Source organism: Bos taurus, chromosome 18 (assembly GCF_002263795.3).
Source record: "Bos taurus isolate L1 Dominette 01449 registration number 42190680 breed Hereford chromosome 18, ARS-UCD2.0, whole genome shotgun sequence".
Classification (NCBI taxonomy): Eukaryota; Metazoa; Chordata; class Mammalia; order Artiodactyla; family Bovidae; genus Bos; species Bos taurus.
This window is the reverse complement of record NC_037345.1, coordinates 65,571,317-65,589,717: the sequence shown is the minus strand read 5'-3', so window position 1 is coordinate 65,589,717 and position 18,401 is coordinate 65,571,317. Positions and strand designations below refer to the sequence as shown.

General features: G+C 45.5%; 1 long non-coding RNA gene and 1 other non-coding gene across 3 annotated transcripts; one reads left to right on the top strand and one right to left on the bottom strand.

The window, feature by feature from the left end:
* Positions 1-1,811: 1,811 nt before the first annotated feature.
* On the bottom strand, positions 1,812-9,359 carry LOC100847745 (uncharacterized). The gene is made up of 3 exons (XR_009491242.1): positions 9,257-9,359; positions 6,994-7,085; positions 1,812-2,286 (listed from the first exon to the last, which is right to left on the bottom strand). It is a non-coding gene; the product is annotated as an uncharacterized protein (transcript).
* A 58-nt stretch (positions 9,360-9,417) lies between these two features.
* On the top strand, positions 9,418-17,648 carry LOC101902458 (uncharacterized). 2 transcript variants are annotated; one of them, XR_009491241.1, is made up of 2 exons: positions 9,418-17,203; positions 17,327-17,648. It is a non-coding gene; the product is annotated as an uncharacterized lncRNA (long non-coding RNA). The 2 variants fall into 2 exon arrangements; XR_009491240.1 differs by having other exon boundaries at positions 17,296-17,648.
* Positions 17,649-18,401: the final 753 nt, after the last annotated feature.

Sequence of the window (18,401 nt, the reverse complement as noted above, 5' to 3'; positions counted from 1 at the left end):
GATTATCTGGCGGGTACAGCTCCAGTCTGTGTTTTCTAATTCCTGCTGAGAGCTCTGACAATGTTTTTCATCAGTGGTTATATTCATAGCTTCTCACCTAACTGCAGAAGTAAATGTATTTTAGTGTACAAACAAGTCCTTCATGCTGCTTTTGGAAACTGTGGGCTCCTGAGTTTTACTGCTAGAGATTCTGATTTAGTAAGCTGAGGGTAAGCTTGGTAATGTGCAGTTCAACACAGACACTCCAAGCAATTCTGATGCCTGCAGTCATTAGACTACAGTGACAGTCATATCTTGGTCATCTGATGTCTAGTAAAGAAAGTCTGGCATCTTGACTATTTTTCATCTTGACTATTCACAGGGTTTCTTCCCTATAAGTCTTCTCATGTTGGAAAAAGGATGTATTATAACTGAAAGCTTTCCCACACTCATTACATTCATAGGGTCTCTCCAGTATGGTTTCTCTGATGCCTAGTAAGTTGACACCACTGGCTAAAGGCCTTTTCACAATGTTTACATTCATAGGGTTTTTCCCCAGCATGTATTCTCTCATGTTTTGTAAGGGTTGATCAGTCATTGAAGGTCTTCCCACAGTCAATGCACTCATAGGGCTTTTCTCCAGTATGTGTTCTCTGATGTTCAATAAGGTGTGACCTCTGACTAAAGGCCTTAACACACATTACACTGACAGGGCTTCTCCCCAGTGTGCATTCTCTGATGCACAGAGTGGAGCCCTTTGGCTGAAAGCTTTTCCACAGTGACTGCATCATAAGGTTTCTTTCCAGCACGTGTTCGTTGATGCACAAGCTGAGTTTGCTGCCGAAAAGCCTTCCCACAGTCATTACACTCATACGGTTTCTCTCCAGAATGAACTCTCTAAGGTGAAAGAAGGTAAGAGCTCCCAGTGAAGCCTCTCCCACACTGATGACATTCAAATGGTTTCTCTCCAGTATGAGTTCTCTGATATTCAATAAGGTGAGAGATCCCAGTGTAGGCTTTATCACATTGATTGCATTTATATGGCTTCTCTCCAGTGTGAATTCACAGGTGCCTAAGAAGTTGAGTGCTTCAAATGAAGGACTTACCACACTATATTCATATTCATAGGGTTATATTCATAGGATTTCTCTCCATGTGAGTCCATTTATGTGTGACAAAGAGCTCTGACTGAAGGACTTTCCACAATGAGCGTACTCATAAGCTTTAAAGCAGTGTGAATTATTTGATGTACAAAAACGTTAGAGTTCCACCTGAAAGATTTTCCACAGTCATGACATTTATATGGTTTTTCTCCAGTGTGAGTTCATTGATGCCTAACAAGTTTGGAACTCTGGGTGAAGGATTTCCCACACTGATTACATTCATTGGGTTTCTCTCCCATGTGAGTTTTCTGGTGTACAACAAGGTCATAGCTCTGCCTGAAAGACTTTCCACATTGAGTACACTCATAGGGCTTTTCTCCAGAGTGTTCTCTGGTGTACAAGCTTAGAGCAACAGCTGAAAGATCTTGCACGCTGATTACATTCATGCCTTCTTTCCAGTCTAAATGATGTCACAGTAAGTAAAAGATGAGGCATGTGGAGGCATCACAGTCCTCCTCATATATGAGTAGTGCCTCTCCAGGATGACTTAGTTCAGTCTGTACAAGGCATTTGTCACAATTGAACTGACTCTCCAAATGCGTTGGCTTGTGTTCATTAAGCGACAAGCTATGATTAATGTTTCCATAGTTCTGACCATCTTTGCTGTTCTCTGCTGAAAAAATTCTATTAAGAAAACGAAAGGAGGTACCATAGTTGAAACAGTCAATATTGACAGTATAATCATAAGGCTTTTTATTTCCTGTTTCAAAATCTGCAAGTTTATTCAAGTAAATAATCTGCCAGAAGGCTCTAGCACTTTGATGATCTTCACAGGGCTTCAGATCAGCTCAGTCTTTTTAATGAAAACTGAGTTCTGTTTCAACTTTTTATGCTGTGAGTTAACCTTATAGAAATATGTTCTTGTAGGTAATGTCGGAGGTAGGAGGCTTAAACTCAGATAATTTTCCTAAGCTCAGGCTCACAACTCCCACCTTGAGCAAAACATCTCTCTGAGGTGAGTACTGTTTGATTCAGCGTCCTACTGGTTCATCCCTAGCTGGTCCTGCCAAAGGTGCATTTCTACTAATGACACCAACCTGGGGCCCTCCTCCTGAACATGGTGTTTCTTTTCCATGTGATAAGATGGCCCTTCCACAGCAATATCCTCTTCAGACACTGACTCCTTCAAGTGTAGTCTTCCAGTCTGAAAGAAATCCAAATGGCCTGAATTACTAGAGAAGCATTAGAAGGGGAGGGTGGGATAAAACAGACCACCAAGTATAAGAGATATATCTCTGGGTCTGTTTCTAATCTATGGACTGTAATTTCATGCAGAATGTGAAATGGAGGGATGGCTCAGCAAACAGGAAATCAGTGTGTGTGTAAGTCCCTCAGTCGTGTCTGACTCTTTGCGACCCCATGCACTGTGGCCCGCCAGGCTCCTCTGTCTATGGATTCTCCAGACAAGAATACTGGAATGGGTAGCCATTCCCTTCTCCCTGGGATCTTCCCAACCCAGGGATTGAACCCATGTCTCCTGCATTGCAAGCAGATTCTTTACAATCTGAGCCAACAGGGATGCCCAGGGATTATCTGGGTGGGCCCCAAATGTTATCACAACTGTCCTTATAAGAAGGAGGCAGAATGAGACTTGATACACACAAAGAAGACAATCTGAACACAGAGCAGAGACGTGAAGGTGCTGGCCTGAAAGACTGAAGTGATGTGGCCACTGAGCAAGGAATCCCCCTAGCCACTAGAACCTGGAAGGAAAAAAGGAACAGCTTTTCCAATGAAGCCTCCAGAGGGAGAATGGCCTGTGCGCACTGATTTCAGCCCAATGACGCTGATTGTGACTTCTAGCCTCAGAGCTGTGGGAGAATCATCTATGTTGTTTTAAGTTACCCAGCTGGTAATCTGTTGGAGAAGTCACAGGAAACAAGGTCCTAACATGTGCCTCAACCTTATGACTCACACTCTATTTCCTGGTGCTGGATCTTAAAACGAGATCTGGCTGTTCTGTCCATGGTATTTTCTAGGCAAGAATACTGGAGGGGATCCTCCTCCAGGGGATCTTCCCAACCCAGGGATTAAACTCAAGTCTCCTGCATTGCAGAAAGATTCTTTACTGCTGAGCCATCGGTTCAGCTCAGTTCAGTTCAGTCGCTCAGTCGTGTCTGACTCTTTGCAACTCCATGAATCGCAGCACGCCAGGCCTCCCTGTCCATCACCAACTCCTGGAGTTCACTCAGACTCACATCCATCGAGTCAGTGATGCCATCCAGCCATCTCATCCTCTGTCGTCCCCTTCTCCTCCTGCCCCCAATCCCTCCCAGCATCAGAGTCTTTTCCAATGAGTCAACTCTTTGAATGAGGTGGCCAAAGTACTGCAGTTTCAGCTTTAGCATCACTCCTTCCAAAGAAATCCCAGGGCTGATCTCCTTCAGAATGGACAGGTTGGATCTCCTTGCAGGCCAAGGGACTCTCAAGAGTCTTCCCCAACACTACAGTTCAAAAGCATCAATTCTTCGGCGCTCAGCTTTCTTCACAGTCCAACTCTCACATCCATACCTGACCACTGGAAAAACCATAGCCTTGACTAGACGGACCTTTGTTGGCAAAGTAATGTCTCTGCTTTTCAATATGTTATCTAGATTGGTCATAACTTTTCTTCCAAGGGGTAAGCATCTTTTAATTTCATGGCTGCAGTCGCCATCGGTAGTAGGCTTCTAATAAAGAGTGCAATGGGCTCCCAGCTCAGGACACTCAACTGAGTCCTCCAAGATTCCCCCTTCACTTGTCACTCTGCCCACACAACTGCCCTTTTTAGGTGGGTAGCCACCCACACCCAGTAATATTAAGTCCTCTCTCCAGGTTCCCATCCCTTTCTCCCGTACCTGCCAAGGAGACAAGCATCCTCCATTTGGCAAAGTATGAGTTCCAGGAGGATGTTTTCCTTGTGGTAAACACAGACCTTCTTTCCTTCTTGGGGAAAGCCCTAATCTCTGCCCAACACTCCCACAACCACACTGTCCTCCTTCTCAAGACCCTGCTGTGTTCCTTTGGGGTGCTGCCTTGGAATCTCTGATGAGACGAAGTTTTCAAATGAAACAATAGCCTCATGAAGGGGAGTGAAAGAGTATCTGGGGATGAAGGGGAGGAAAGGAATCTTTGCGTGGCTAAGCTATGTCTAAGATATGTCTGGCTGTTGAAAAAATGGGCAAAGGAGGTAAAAATTCTACAGCAGTATCTGCATCAGAATCTTGAAATAAGGAAGACAGGCTGTGTGGGTCAGCCAGAAAGTAACATCTAGGGTAGAAGAGAAGAAAGACACTGCTGGTAAACTGAATTCAGAGTGATGTCATTTGAGTGCCAAGGGTAAGTAAAAGTAGGTAAGACTTCCAAGTTAGAAAAAAGAGAGGCTGCAGACATGACAGTTATAGGGTAAGAAGGAGCAGGAACACATGGGATAAATCCAACACCGCTAGGCTGGCAGAAGGTGGTGTGATAGACATAGATGCCGCTTATTGTTAAGTGAAAGCAGTCTCTCAGAAAGGACCAAGTACTGCATGATTCCAACTATAGGACAGTCTAGAAACGTAAACTTATAGAGACAGTAAATTAATCAGTGGTTTCCAGGAGTTAGGGTGGAGGGAGGGATGAACAGGTGGAGCACAGAGGATTCTTAGGGTAGTGGAGCTACTCTGTACACTACACCAGTGGATATATAACATCACATATTTGTTGAAACCCACAAAATGTACAACACCAGAGTGAATCTAATGTAAACTATTGACCTCTGATGGTAATCATTAATTGGTGTAAGATCATCATTTGTAACAAATGTACCACTGAATGCAAGATATTAATAATAGGGGAAACTGCATGGGGAGGGTTGGCATAGAGAAACCCTGTACTTTCTGTAAGGATGAAACTGGCTCTAAAAAATAAAGTTTATCAGTTAAAACAAAACCACACAAAAAATCAGAAGCAGCCCAATTAGTCGGGGAGATGACCATGTTCTAAAATAGACTGTGGTGATAAATCCACAAGCTGCAACTATATTAAGAACCTTTACGTGCTTTATACAGATGAACTGTATGGTATGAGAAGTGTTTTATTTCCATATAGCTGAAGGAGAAAAAAAAAATTCCAATTAGGCTGACATGCAGGGTAGGTGGTGGGCCTATGGGATGAGGGGAGGTGGGAAAGCAGGTCCAGGAATGGTGATTTAATAGGAATCCTTCTGGAAGGCATGGATTCTTACCACACCTGGGGATCATTTTGAAGTCATGAAAATGTCCAATGTGGAAGATGGGTGGACACCCAAATGGCAGAGCAAAGACCAGCAGGAAGGGGAGGCCTGAGGAGCTGGCACCCTGGATGGAAGCTATGATGAGGGGCTGGAGGAAAACAGGGGGCATGAGGACCTGGGAATGAGACATGGTAGCAGAGGAGTTAAGACCAAAGGGAGATGGGGACAGAAGTGAACTCGTGTGTGAGACACATGTTGACAACAGCAACAAGTATCCTCTGTGGGTGGGCTGGGCAGAGACAGCCTGACATGGATGAGAACGTGGCTGCCATGTTGGACATGAGGTGGCAGCAGAGAACACGTGAGCAAACTTCCTGCAAGCGGCCTCTCTGCTCCTTGGACTTTAACTGTTGAGCCGCTGGCTTGTTCTCACCTTGGGGAGGTCCCTGCCCCACTCTCCATTGGTCCTCCCCTTGCTCCAGCTAGGAGATCACATTTAGTTTTGAGAGCAGAAGTCCTGGTCAATGGAGGAAAAACAGAGGGCTTGGTCTTCTGCTGGGAGACAAGTCGAGCTCTCACCCCTGGGGTCAGATGTGGATGGACTAGGAGGGGCCCCCATCCTCCCAAGTAGACTCCCCACACCCTGAACCATAAGCCACAGACTTGCCCTGGAGGAGGGATAAGCAGCAATACCCAGACCTGCATCTCAAAGGGACACACTTCCAGCACCTTCTGGGCCAGTCCAGGCGTGCCTGAAATGAGCCACGCCCTGGGTCTGGTGATGGGTAGCGACTGCCTTAACCAGGGAGACCAGGCGACTGCATGTCTCAAGAACCACCTCACGGTACACTGTCCTCTGGGCCAGGTCCACATGTCCCCACTTCACCCATGTGAAGGTCACAGCCACGTCCTTGAAGCTCACGGTTGGCTGAAACATCACTGGTATTACCATGGAGCCCTGCTTTCTTGATGAGAAAGTTGGGAATAGGACAGCACAGGGGAGGGAGAACCCCTTGCTCAGATCAGACTCGGACCCAGGTCCAAGGTGTTTTCATTTTTCTCTGGGTATCTCCTCTGCTGCTAGTTGCATCGGTGATCCTGATTTTCTGCTTTGGGAACAACGGGGACCCCTCTTGGAGATCTTCACCCCCATCTTCTGTACAATATCAGATTGGAAACCAGCCAAAGAGGATGCTTTAAATCAAGGGTCAGCACAGCCATGAGACAAATCAGGGCTGTGGTGTGTTTCTAGGAAGCTAATGCCATGAGCTCAATTGCTTCCTCATGAAACCACATGTGAGCCATCTAAGGGTGCCTTTGGCGCTTTACAGGCACACTCTCAGCTGCCCTCCTGAGTGGTCTGCGGTAAGGGTCAATGGGCCAGAGTGGCTGCCTGTTTCTGGAGGCTCAGCTCTACTTGCCCTCAAGGGTCCACTGAGCAAACACCATGAAGAAGTCTGAAGAGACCTGGCTCAGAGACCCAGGTTTGGGGAATGCCTGGCTCATTCATGTGGGAGCCCGTGCACTTCACCCCAAGGCACAGGGCAGCATTGCAAGAACTCTAATGTGTGCTGACCTGAGGATGTGGGTGTTATTCCTGGATGCATTCTACAGCCATGGAGACTAAGGCAATGAGAACAAAGGTCTCCAACTCACCTGCAATGGGATCTGCTGAAAATATGCCTCCATTTCCTCCTCATATCTGGTGATGCTGTTGTGAAGAAGGCAGAGGTCCTCAGAAAGCAGGGCTGGGGTTGGGGGGACAATTAGGGGTTTAGCCCCTACCTCAGTGCCTCCACACTCCCAAGTCCACCCCCATGCCCAAAGGCGAGAGCAACCAGTGCCAGCTGAAGACTATACCCTGGGGAGTGAAGGGCAGGGAGGCGGGGCTCTGACCACATGATCTCCCTGTTCAAGGCTCTGAGGTCAGCCAAGGCGGCTAAACTCTCTCACTGAAGAGGGCCAGTCTGCCTAGCTCTGGGCCTGGGCTGTCATAGGCTCAAGGTAAATGTCTTGAGGCATGTGCTGGGGTGTCTGAACCATGAACCCAAAGACACACAACAGTACCTCAACAGTCAAATAAAGGAGGGGCCAGTTTTTCCTGTCATCTCAAGATACTAGAGAGAAATGGAGGCAGTGTCAAAACAATTGATTGTACAATTAAAAAAAAATCTCAGTGAAACATCAGCCGGTTTCTAAAAATCGAGGTGGGGGAAGGGGACAAGGAGCATGTGAAAATTCCCAGGAAGACAACTAAGGGCACTCTGTGAGCGGGTATCAAACTTCTGGACCTGCTGGGATGCTGCCCAAGTGGCCAGAAGCCATACCTATTATCCCGTTTCCCTTAATGCTGCTATTGCTTCCCATACTCTGCTTATCTTATCCCAAACCCTTCCCCATGTTTGACTCTCTCTCTCTCTGTGTACCAAAAGCACACCTATGCTGCACGCTTCCAGGCGTGCACACAAACACACACACACACACACACACACACGTGTACACCACACCTAAGAAGACCGCTCAAGGCTCTATGTGAAGCTGTACTGTTCTGACATTCCTGTCCCTCCACGGGCAATCTACTACACGTGTTCATTTTCACCCTCGGGTCCTCTTCTTCCTTGTTGGAGACACCCAGGGCGAGGGCTGGGAACACCTCCCCTCCACAGCCAGGCTGCCTGCTTTCAAAGTCCTACCTCCACCACTTGCCTCTGGAGGACCCTGAAAGGCCTCCTCAGCCTCTCGGGGCCTCATCTGCAGAAGTCTGGGAGGAGAGCAGGCCTGCTTTGTGGTGCTGCTGTGATGATTCCAAGAGTTGCATTTACAGAGTTTAACACTTGTGCTGACACACAGTAGGGGCCACAGCAGATTTAACTCTATTGATTACACCTGGACATAAAACTCCTTTCCCTCATGCTAGACCTCTTTCTAGAGGCCTCTCTTTCTCCTTCTCTTCCTAGTTTCTTTTTTTCCTGCCAGTGAGGGGGTGGGGCTTTCAAGTACTGCCCCAGGCCTTAAGTCCAGCCCAGACCTCCCTCCCAGGCTCCCTACCATTGCCATTCTCTCCTCCATATCCAGCCACGCCTCTAAAGACTTGATGAAATAAAAATCGTATTTCATGGCAAGACAAAAACATTTAAACAGAAACTTTTGCGTTGCTCATTCGGGCCTCCTCCCTCCCATTTAGTGTGCATGGTGCATCCGCATTAACCACACCTGCTTAGGGGACAGACAGACTTCCTTCTTTCTAAGGGGCCACAATGACCCACTACCCACTTTGTACTGCAGGGCTGGATTATATCAACTGTCAATTCCTCATCTGACACATGGCCCTTTGTCTCAAAAAGTATATAACTGTGCTTTGACCTCCAGGGTGGAACAATCCTCAGAGCTTTCTGAAAAGCTGCTTCCTGAGTTATATAACCCAAAGGCTTGAATAAAATGTCCCATTTCTTTCTTAGAGCCATTATTGATTAATTTCTTCGTCCACAGACTCAACACAGCTGATAGCGTCCAGGGTTCCCTCATCCCTTGCACTGCGACCTCCATCCTGGCTCCCCACTAGAACCGGAAACTCAAGAGTCCTCCTCACACTTTCTACTCCCTCGGCACTGCCCCTCCACTGAGCCATCCACCGCCGGATTCTACTCTTTACTGAGGCTCTGAAACCCAAACCCCAGCCCTCGCGCACCCGGCAATTCTGTGGCCCGCTCTGCACACCTCCAGTCACGTTCACCCCTCCAGCCCCTGCTCACACCGGTCTCTCCACCTGGGCCAGCATCACCAAACACAACCAACACGGGCCCCCAACACCCAGGTCCGGAGTCGCCGGTGCCTTTTGCTCTGCCAAGACTGCCCGTAATTCTCTGTCCACCAGGACAACATACACTTTCTCTTCAAGCTGAGTTCGAAACCCGCGTACCAGGGGAAGAACTGTGTCCACGTACTGAGCTCGGGAGGCCTGTGGGGCACCGGGGCGCCTCCGCGCGGGTTCCCGGGCCAGTTCCGGAAGTGCGCCCGCTCGGCGCGAGGAACTACAAGTCCCAGAAAGTCGCGCGCCGGTGGCGGTTTTTCTCGCTCAGGGGGCAGTTTCTCCAGTTGCCGCGGCAGACGTTACTCCTCGCGGCGGCAGCACAGTGGCCTTTGGCGTCTGGGTGTGGAAGTCGGGAGAGACCACCTGCCGAGGAGCACGGAAGACGTTTTCACAGAGCCCGCTAGAGCAGGGGAGTCTGCCACAGCGGGTGTTGGGGAGAGGGAGGGCCTCGGGTGTGATCTGAGTGTAGAGTATGCAAGTTGGAGGCCGGCAACTAGCAGTGCGTCCTCCTGTGTGACGGCTTAGGGAAGCTTGTCTGGCTTTCTCCAGTTGGTCCTAAGTGGGACAGGGGCAAAAAATAGGGAAGCTGGCAGTTAGTGAGCAAGTCCTGGCTGCTTTGTACCTGTTGCTACAGAGATCGTGGGTCAGAGAGTTCTGTTTTATGTGGTCTGACCATTGTGTGCATATTCAGCCTCACTGCCTTGTGGGGCTGAGACCACAGACCGGCTATCCCGCCCTGGCTTCAAGGTGGGAGAGACCACAGGAAACCTTCCTAAGGCGGCCTTCTGGCGGAAACCACTCTGGCTCTTCATGAAAGAGGTTATCTGTGATAAGCTCTTCACTGAATACTTTCAATATTTAGACGTCACTTAAACCTTAACTAATTTATAATTTATGCAAAGTACTTTCATGGTTCCAACGTGAAAACTACAGACACAAAAGTGTACTAAAAGAAGCCTAGCCTCTTTGGCTTCTCATCCCTGTATCCCTGTCCTCTCCCATTGGTAATTATAAGTTTTGGATTATCCTTCCGTTTAAAAAGTGTAAGCAATACATTCTGTAAGTGTATCCCACACTCTTCCTTGGGTAAAAGCTTCACTACTATACACAGTATTGTGACACACTTCATTGTTTTCCACCTAAGCGTTTGGTGAGAGATTGTTCTCTGGCAAATGCCAGGGCACCATTGTGTGTCAGGACTGTAGTTCTTCCACCAGCCCGCTACTGATGACACATAAGCTGTATTGAGTGTTTTACAGACGGTGCTGCAATGGGTATTCCTGAGCCAACATCGTTTTGCATCTGTGCCAGTGTGAATTTAGATCTCTAGAAGTGGGATGTTGGGTCAAAGGTAAGTGTGTTTTTAATTTTGCCTAATTCTTGTCCTTTGGAGTTACACCTGTTTCAGTTCAGTTCAGTGCAGTCACTCAGTCGTGTCCGACTCTTTGTGACCCCATGAATCACAGCATACCAGGCCTGCCTGTCCATCACCAACTCCTGGAGTTCACTCAAACTCATGTCCATCGAGTCAGTGATGCCGTCCAGCCATCTCATCCTCTGTCATCCCCTTCTCCTCCTGCCCCCAATCCCTCCCAGCATCAGAGTCTTTTCCAATGAGGCAACTCTTCGCATGAGGTGGCCAAAGTATCGGAGTTTCAGCTTTAGCATCAGTCCTTCCAAAGAAATCCCAGGCTGATCTCCTTCAGAATGGATTGGTTGGATCTCCTTGCAGGCCAAGGGACTCTCAAGAGTCTTCTCCAACACCACAGTTCAAAAGCATCAATTCTTCGGTGCTCAGCTTTCTTCACAGTCCAACTCTCACATCCATACATGACCACAGGAAAAACCATAGCCTTGACTAGACAGACCTTTGTTGGCAAAGTAATGTCTCTGCTTTTCAATATGCTATTTAGGTTGGTCATAACTTTCCTTCCAAGGAGTAAACATCTTGTAATTTCATGGCTGCAATCACCATCTGCAGTGATTTTGGAGCCCCCCAAAATAAAGTCTGACACTGTTTCCACTGTTTCCCCATCTATTTGCCATGAAGTGATGGGACCAGATGCCATGATCTTCGTTTTCTGATTATTGAGCTTTAAGCCAACTTTTTCACTCTCCTCTTTTACTTTTATCAAGAGGCTTTTTAGTTCCTCTTCACTTTCTGCCATAAGGGTGGTGTCATCTGCGTTTCTGAGATTATTGATATTTCTCCCGGCAATCTTGATTCCAGCTTGTGCTTCTTCCAGCTCAGCATTTCTCATGATGTACTCTGCATATAAGTGAAATAAGCAGGGTGACAATATACAGCCTTGATGTACTCCTTTTCCTATTTGGAACCAGTCGGTTGTTCCATGACCAGTTCTAACTGTTGTGTCCTGATCTGCATATAGGTTTCTCAAGAGGCGGGTCAGGTGGTCTGGTATTCCCATCTCTTTTAGAATTTTCCAGTTTATTGTGATCCACACAGTCAAAGGCTTTGACATAGTCAATAAAGCAGAAATAGATGTTTTTCTGGCACTCTCTTGCTTTTTCCATGATCCAGCAGGTGTTGGCAATTTGATCCTCTGCCTTTTCTAAAACCAGCTTGAACATCTGGAAGTTCACAGTTCACGTATTGCTGAAGCCTGGCTTGGAGAATTTTGAGCATTACTTTACTAGCATGTGAGATGAGTGCAATTGTGTGGTAGTTTGAGCATTTTTTGGCATTGCCTTTCTTTGGCATTGGAATGAACACTGACCTTTTCCAGTCCTGTGGCCACTGCTGAATTTTCCAAATTTGCTGGCATAGTGAGTGCAGCACTTTCACAGAATCATCTTCCAGGATTTGAAATAGCTCAACTATTTCAAATAGTGAGGAATTCCATCACCTGACTAGCTTTGTTCGTAGTGATGCTTTCTAAGGCCCACTTGACTTCACATTCCAGGATGTCTGGCTCTAGGTCAGTGATCACACCATCATGATTGTCTGGGTCGTGAAGATCTTTTTTGTACAGTTCTTCTGTGTATCTTTGCCACCTCTTCTTAATATCTTCTGCTTCTGTTAGATCCATTCCATTTCTGTCCTTTATCAAGCCCATCTTTGCGTGAAATGTTCCTTGGATCTCTAATTTTCTTGAAGAGATCTCTAGTCTTTCCCATTCTGTTTTCCTCTATTTCTTTGCACTGATTGCTGAGGAAGGCTTTCTTATCTCTCTTTGCTATTCTTTGGAACTCTGCATTCAGATGCTTATATCTTTCCTTTTCTCCTTTGCTAGAAGGCAATGGCATCCCACTCCAGCACTCTTGCCTGGAAAATCCCATGGGCGGAGGAGCCTGGTGGGCTGCAGTCCATGCGGTCGTGAAGAGTTGGACACGACTGAGTGACTTCACTTTCCCTTTCTCTTCTTTTCACAGCTCTTTGTAAGGCCTCCTCAGACAGCCATTTTGCTTTTTTGCATTTCTTTTCCATGGGGATGGTCTTGATCCCTGTCTCCTGTACAATGTCACGAAGCTCCGTCCATAGTTCATCAGGCAGTCTATCTATAAGATCTAGTTCCTTAAATCTATTTCTCACTTCCACTGTATAATCATAAGGGATTTGATTTAGGTCATACCTGAATAGTCGAATGGTTTTCCCTACTTTCTTCAATTTACATCTGAATTTGGCAATAAGGAGCTCATGATCTGAGCCACAGTCAGCTCCCGGTCTTGTTTTTGCTGAGTGTATAGAGCTTCTCCATCTTTGGCTGCAAAGAATATAATCTATCTGATTTCGGTGTTGACCATCTGGTGATGTCCATATGTAGAGTCTTCTCTTGTGTTGTTGGAAGAGGGTGTTTGCTATGACCAGTGCGTTCTCTTGGCAAACCTCTATTAGCCTTTGCCCTGCCTCATTCTGTATTCCAGGGCCAAATTTGCCTGTTACTCCAGGTGTTTCTTGACTTCCTACTTTTGCATTCCAGTCCCCCATAATGAAAAGGACATCTTTTTTGGGTGTTAGTTCTAAAAGGTCTTGTAGGTCTTCATAGAACCGTTCAATTTCAGCTTCTTCAGCATTACTGGTTGGGGCATAGACTTGGATTACTGTCATATTGAATGGTTTGCCTTGGAAATGAAGAGAGATCATTCTGTCATTTTTGAGATTGCACCCACCTGTTTGCATCCCAGCAAATCACTGCAGATGGTGACTGCAGCCATGAAATTAAAAGGTGCTTGCTCCTTGGGAGAAAAGTTATGACCAATCTAGACAGCATATTAAAAAGCAGAGACATTACTTTGCCAACAAATGTCCATCTAGTCAAAGCTTTGGTTTTTCCAGTAGTCATGTATGGATGTGAGAGTTGGACTATAAAGAAAGCTGAGCGCCGAAGAATTGATACTTTTGAACTGTGGTGTTTGAGAAGACTCTTGAGAGTCCCTTGGACTGCAAGGAAATCCAACCAGTCCATCCTAAAGGAAACCAGTCCTGGATATTCATTGGAAGGACTGATGCTGAACCTGAAACTCCAATACTTTGGCCACCTGATTCGAAGAACTGACTCATTGGAAAAGACCCTGATGCTAGGAAGATTGAAGGCGGGAGGAGAAGGGGTGACAGAGGATGAGATGGTTTGATGGCATCACCGACTCAATGGACATGAATTTGAATAAGCTCTGGGAGTTGGTGATGGACAGGGAAGCCTGGCGTACTGCAGTCCATGGGGTTGCAAAGAGTCAGACTCGATTGAGCAACTGAACTGAACTGAACAGTGTTTGGTAGGGCCTGTTCCTCACAGTCTCATCAGCTGGTTATGGCATCATAGTTTTGAATCTTTATCTGATAGGTAAAAAGTGTTATTTCAAAATAGTTCTAATTTTCATTCCTCTAATGAGAATTTTTCTAGTTATGAGCATTTTTAATATATTTAAGAAGCATTTTTTTGTTTTGTGATCTATTCATATTGTAGCCATTTTTTAGTAGGTTTGTTGATCTTTTATTTTACCTTTGAAAGTTCCTTACTGGTAATAATAACTTTGCAGGTTGCAATTTTTGACAGCTTGTAATCTGTTCATGTTAACAGTGTTGTGGGGTTTTTCTTCCCCAACAATTGGTTTTCTTCCCCAATAAATAGAAACATTTATTTTTACACTATCAAATTTATCAGTATTTTCCTTTATTGCCCTTGGATTTTAATTCATGGGTAGTAAATATTCTCAAGTTTTGGGGAAATTCACCCATGTTTCTCCTAGTGCTTGTATGTCATATTTTACATTTAAATCTTTAATCCACTCAGAATTCATCCTAGTATGAAGTGTGAGGAATGGATTTCATTTTCTCTTTTGCAGGTATACTAAGTATACGTGTATATGGTATACTAAGTAGTTTAGCTAAAGTCTACTTTTTCCTCACTGAGGTGCCCCTTTTATCACTTACTTTACACATGCAATTAAATCTATTTCTGAATTTTCTTTTCTCTTGAATTGGTCTGTCTACTCATGTGCCAGTACTACAACTTTAAAATTATAGATGCTTCATAATATGGTTTACTATCTAGTAGAGTTGGCCCTCCTACATTACCTTTCATCTTCAGGGTGTTTCTGGCTTTTCTCTCTTGTTTATTATTTAGCCCTTATAAACTGACAGGTGTTGAAAGAGGAGCTAGTAATGATAATAATAAGAATAGTAATAGCTTAAGAGTTTGCCGACTACCAGCCTGGTAAAGCACACACGTGTATTGATTCAGTACTCCTCTTCAGATCAGATCAGTCACTCAGTTGTGTCCGACTCTCTGCGACCCCATGAATCGCAGCACACCAGGCCTCCCTGTCCATCACCAACTCCTGGAGTTCACTGACACTCATGTCCATCGAGTCGGTGATGCCATCCAGCCATCTCATCCTCTGTCGTCCCCTTCTCTTGCCCCCAAACCTTCCCAGCATCAGAGTCTTTTCCAGTGAGTCAACTCTTCACATCAGGTGGCCAAAGTACTGCAGTTTCAGCTTCAGCATTATTCCTTCCAAAGAAATCCCAGGGCTGATCTCCTTTAGAATGGACTGGTTGGATCTCCTTGCAGTCCAAGGGACTCTCAAGAGTCTTCTCCAACACCATAGTTCAAAAGCATCAATTCTTCGGCGCTCAGCCTTCTTCTCACATCCATACATGACCACTGGAAAAACCATAGCCTTGACTAGACAGACCTTTGTTGGCAAAGTAATGTCTCTGCTTTTTAATATGCTATCTAGGTTGGTCATAACTTTCCTTCCAAGGAGTAAGCGTCTTTTAATTTCATGGCTGCAGTCACCATCTGCAGTGATTTTGGAGCCCCGAAAAATAAAGTCTGACACTGTTTCCACTGTTTCCCCATCTATTTCCCATGAAGTGATGGGACTGGATGCCATGATCTCCGTTTTCTGAATGTTGAGCTTTAAGCTAACTTTTTCACTCTCCACTTTCACTTTCATCAAGAGGCCCTTTAGTTCCTCTTCACTTTCTGCCATAAGGGTGGTGTCATCTGCATATCTGAGGTTATTGATATTTTTATTATTGAATGGAAGGGGAAAGAAAGATAATAACTTAAAAAATTATTTGAATTTTGTTTTTTATAAATAAATAGAAACGTAAGTACGTTTGCAGGCAAAGAAGAAACTACAGCCAAATGAAAGTTCTGTCACACGGCAAGATTAGTCTGATATTAAAATATGACTAGTAAAATACGAGTACTCCTCCTAGCAACCCTATATTAACTTCCGCTTGGAACAGATAGGAAAACCGAGGCACAAAGAGGTTAAGTAATTAACTTGAATGGCAAAACTGGTACGCAAGACCCAAGATTTTGAATCCAGGGCATCTTGCTGCAGAGCTCCCCCCTCCCCAAATATATGCCAGTTCTAGACCAGACTCACTTGGAAATCTGAGATTCCCTTCACTCCTGGTTTGGTCTTGGCCATGTCTTCTCTTCTCTGGAAGATCAATTTTCTCATTGTTGCCAGGGGAGCCCTCAAAGTTGGGGTGTCAAAGCTGAGTGTTGGTGTCACTGGCAGGAACCACTCTGCCTCACATGATGAGTGGAGCTTGTAGGCAGAAACCCAGCACCCCACCCAGGAACAGATGGAACACTGCTGAACAGCTCTCCTACCAACCGGACCCTGCAGGCTTGGGTGTGCTCATAATTCCAGGAACAATCATTGCTCTGTTGGGCAGCGCCTCACACAACTCCAGGGGGTGTCCCTCCCATGCAGAACACTGCTCTCATCTCTTTCTTTCCCATTTTGTGAGTTTTTAGCTTTTCTTTCTCTTGGTGTCATGAAAGGAACTCCTGCCTTTGGCTGTTCCCACTGAAAAGGCAGCAGGGATATTCTCTGCCACTTGATAACCTGCTTTATCAGAGGATTACCTCTCAGAGGTAAGGAGACTTGTCAGCCACCTGTTGCTGCATCCTGTGTGAGTAAATGTTAATTAACCTCTAAGTACGATCTCTAATTCTGTCTCATCACCAGTGTGGCCCTGATGATACATTTCTGTTAAGATGTTAACAGCGCTGCCTGTGAGAATGCCTACCCTGAGACCCAGCCCTGTATTCCTGGAAACAGCAGCAGTGGAAGAAGCCTCTGCTCTTGTGCTCCTGGAAATATCTTCCTTGCTAGATGTCCTATATAAACAGTTTGAAAGTGGGCACCTCACACCAACTTAACACCTAAGATGCACCTTGGAGTAGTGCCAAGTGAACCTGGCAGAGGGCTTCTTGTTCCTGAGAGCTTGATTTCAACAAACAGTAGGATCCAATAGGGAAGCAGCTTTTGGACCCATTACAGAGGTGGGAACAAATGCCATTCTCTTTAAGAAGTTACATTGCTAGTGTCAGAAGAATGGTCAAGCAGGCACTCCCATCTCTGAAGAGCTCTGGTTAATTTCTAATGTAGATGCACACTGCACATTAGGGAGAGGAGGTGCAAACAATTTTAGGTTTAACTTTTTCTTGTTCCTTCCTAAAATACAGATTGTCTTTCATTAAGTGAAAGCAGCAAACAGTGACCACCAGGAAAACCATAGCCAGCTCGTGGAATGGATCCCAAGCTTGTTTCATGTCAGACACTCAGGTGAGATACACTCACTCAGGAGATGGGCAATGGTTAAAGCTGTTCCCTCCTGAGACAGGCTGGGACCTGAACCCTGGGATCCTTTGCTGCAGTGCCTGCACCTGGACAAATGGTCTCTTTCAGCAACAAAAAACTAAGAAGCTAAAAGGGACTACAACTAGCTGTGTGCCTACACAGTTGGGGCACGTTATCAATGAAGAGATACAAAAAGACCAAAATGAGCAGAAGCAGGGTACTGGCATGCACCCTGTACACAGTGCCACCCAGGGGTGGGCAGACCACCTAAGTGACCCCTCCACCCCAACTCCTGGACACACCTCTGCTCTCTTGCCACATAAGGAACCAGCTGTCTCCTCCTCAGGAAGCCAGCAAAGGAAGCTGTTACTTGTTTTCCCTCCCCTGAGCTGCAGCACGAATCCCAATAAAGCCTTGCCTGAATTTCTTATCTGGTCTCTTATCTGGAACTTTCACTTCTGTGATGAGATTCTTCAATGGATTTCAAGTCCCCTCCGGAGGAACTACTGGGTACTCTTAATGGTAAATTCCTGGAACCTAAGAATGATAGGAGGTGTGGCTGTCACACACTTTTTACTTACCAGAAGCCAGGTACACTTAGCTTCTCAGTTCCTTATCCTGGTTCTTCCTGATATCCTCAGACAAAGGAGGAGATAGTCCACACGATTCTAATTTTGTTCTGTTTTTTACAAATGTGTTAATTATCATAGGAGCATTTAAATATTTTTAAATGGGACCAATCAACTATTTAGCCATTCCACTTTTATTCTCATCCATATGCAAACATTTTTTTTTAAACATGACAGCATGACCATGTACATAATGTATTTTTCACTTCATATAATTATAGAATCTGCATAAACATTAGAAACTACAGAATCCACATAAAACAGATTAGAAACTATGCAAATATTCCCAAACGGAAAAATATCTAAGTGAAAAAGAACATTGATATTATAAGTAAAAAACATTGACACTACATTTTAATCAACTGTTTCCATTTTTAATCATCTAAGGAAACATTTACCCACATCAGAGCCTATTCTATTGTCCTTGTTCCTTCTCAAATCTAGGCCTCAGTGGTACTAAGAACACTGTCTAGTTGATCACCTTTAGTAGGATTGTCTTTTAAGGAGTCCTATACAAGTAGAGGAGCAGAGATTGACCATATGTCATTACACTA